Here is a 2,649-nt window from a genome sequence, read left to right on the forward strand (position 1 = left end):
TCATTTTTAGAAAATTTATTACTAAAAGACGTTAGCAGATCTTTTTTTAGTCTTTCGAAAGACAGAAAGAAGGATTCAAGATAGTTCTCGGAATTGACCATTGTCTTACGAATGACTTTAGGGGTTTTGTCTTCCCCCTTGCCCTTCCTTAAGTAGCAAGCCTGCGTGTAGGCTTCGGGGATCGGTCATTCCTTTCAGGCCATTTAAGTATGTATCAGACCTGAGCTCAACAAACTCTTTGTAAAGGATTCAGGTTGTTATTTTTTTCTTTTTTTTTAGAAATTTGATTAGATTAGTTATCATTTTTAAACTAAAAATATTAATTTGATTGTTATACAGTGAAACCTTGATATAACGAAGTTGAAATAGAATTTTTGGGTTATAAGTATAATTGAGTTTTTTTCTAACGGGGCTCTACCCGTCAACATAATCAGAATTTGCAATGTAGAGACTTTTAAGTTGACACTTCGTTATAAAGAGGCTGTAACTAACGGGACTCTATGGAGTATTTTTGTATGAAAATTTCAAAACAAAGCGGGTTTTTCAGGGGATTCGGCTAAAATTTTATTACTTTGAATTTTTGCTTTAGCAAGGTTCGTTATATCGAGGTTCCACTGGATTGAATTTCGATTTTACTATAACTTTGAAACTTTATCTAGTGAATCTTTCGATTATGTTGAGATTTCACTTTCTCGGTTATAACAACGTTACCACGACAGTCGGATCTAAGTAACCGGAACAAGTATTTATGACTGACTAAGGACTGGTCACTCCTACATAATTCCCCAAAAACTCGTTGTGGAATTTGTATGCTGTTACAACAACGACATGGAAGAAATGAGATTTAAAAATAAATATCAAATTTGATAAAAAAAATAAAAGTCCCAAAAAACGGTCAAACACTGAAGCCGAAATCATAACATACAAATTTTTTAATATAATAATGCAAGTACAAGTAGCGTCTACTGCTCTCATTGTACTTATAACAAAAATGATATCTTTATAAAATCTACTTATGTTATTCTTTTTATTTATTTCAATTTCTTTATGCGAATGTTAGAACTGTATGCAACTTTTTTATTGCATATTTGTATTTATTGGATTAGAAAACTAAACTCATTAATAAGATTTAAATAACATATAATTTCCATTTATTAAAAACTGGCTACACATTATCACGAGCTGATATATGTGTATTTATTGTTTTTTATACTTTTTGCAAGGCAAACTATATATTTACAAAATTGTATATTTTTCCCTGCGTCACATTACCGCAATGTTTAGTGGTTTGTATCAGCGATAGCAATTATTTACATACATTAAAATATTTACTCAGCATTGAGTACCCCATATAAATATGTATGTCTGTTTGTACATATTTTCAGCTAATTTAAAAATACTAGACATACAACAGCAGAATATATTCAGCTGTTTATTATATTAAATTTAATAACAAAGTTGGGATAGATTTTTGAAATTTTCATTAGATGTATTTAAACTGACGTCAACAACAATTAGTTTGCACATTCATATACATATGTACATACCTATATATTATGTACATATGTACATACATATGTAAGTATATATGTTTGCTTATAATAAAAAATAATAAATAAATGATTTTTGAGTTTTGAAATTGATAAGCCCACTATGCCATTTTAAAACACATTAAACTGTATAAATTATATGTGCAAATGTATATTATTAATTGTCATGGGCATAATTAAACCGTTGGTTATCGCTTCTGTTAGCTGGACGGATGACGTTCTGCCGCAACAACAACGTTCTCTAATACGCTGGGCTATTTAAAAATAGAATTCTTTAACAACGGACTTGCATGCATACATATCTGTACCGTTCAATCAAAGTAGCTTAAGGGCCTTTAGAAGGTTTGACTTTGAATTAACAAATAATCAGTTTCTCTCGAAAAGGTTTAGGTTTTTATTAAGCTTCTATTAAAAGGGCATCTTGAGCTACTCCTATAGCTGGTTAATTAAACGTCAAAATATTGTTTGCGAACCCAATGAAATGTTTAGTCTATTCCAATAGCAGTCCGGTTTACAGGATTTAGTCAGAACTTACAGGAAGTCGTCTTATTGACATAAAACCTGTAAGTGGGAACACATTTGAGAGAGTAACTGAGCAACTGTTCCAAGTCAGAAGTTACAGGATTTAGTCCGGAGTTTTTTTCCTGTAAGTTCATGAAAAGAGTCAAACGATCAGCTGATTTGCATGTGCAAGCAAAAACAAACAGCGGTGAAAGCAAAGTACCTTATATTTGTAAAAAAATGGAATTAAACAACGAAATGTTTGAATATGTATAGATTTTAATAATTGTTTAGTGATATTTCAGCTAAATCAGTGTTGTACCAGAGAACGTTTATAACTGAGAAGGCGCATTTTCTCTGTGAACTAATTTCTGCCAGAAATTTTGGGGTGCAGTCGGCCAAATACACCACACGTCGACGAGTGCACCACTCCACCATCATACCAAAAATTTTTCCGTGCCACCACACTTTGAGCAAATTTACCATAGTTCAAAGTAAAATGAAAAAATAAGAACGAAAAAGGAAAGAGGAACAGAAATATAATAAGCACTGGGCAGAGGGGATGCTTGCGGAGGCAGGCGCGTGCTTGTGTCGGATC

Source organism: Rhagoletis pomonella, unplaced genomic scaffold (assembly GCF_013731165.1).
Source record: "Rhagoletis pomonella isolate Grant_MI unplaced genomic scaffold, Rhpom_1.0 Rhpom_scaffold_00006, whole genome shotgun sequence".
Classification (NCBI taxonomy): domain Eukaryota; kingdom Metazoa; phylum Arthropoda; class Insecta; order Diptera; family Tephritidae; genus Rhagoletis; species Rhagoletis pomonella.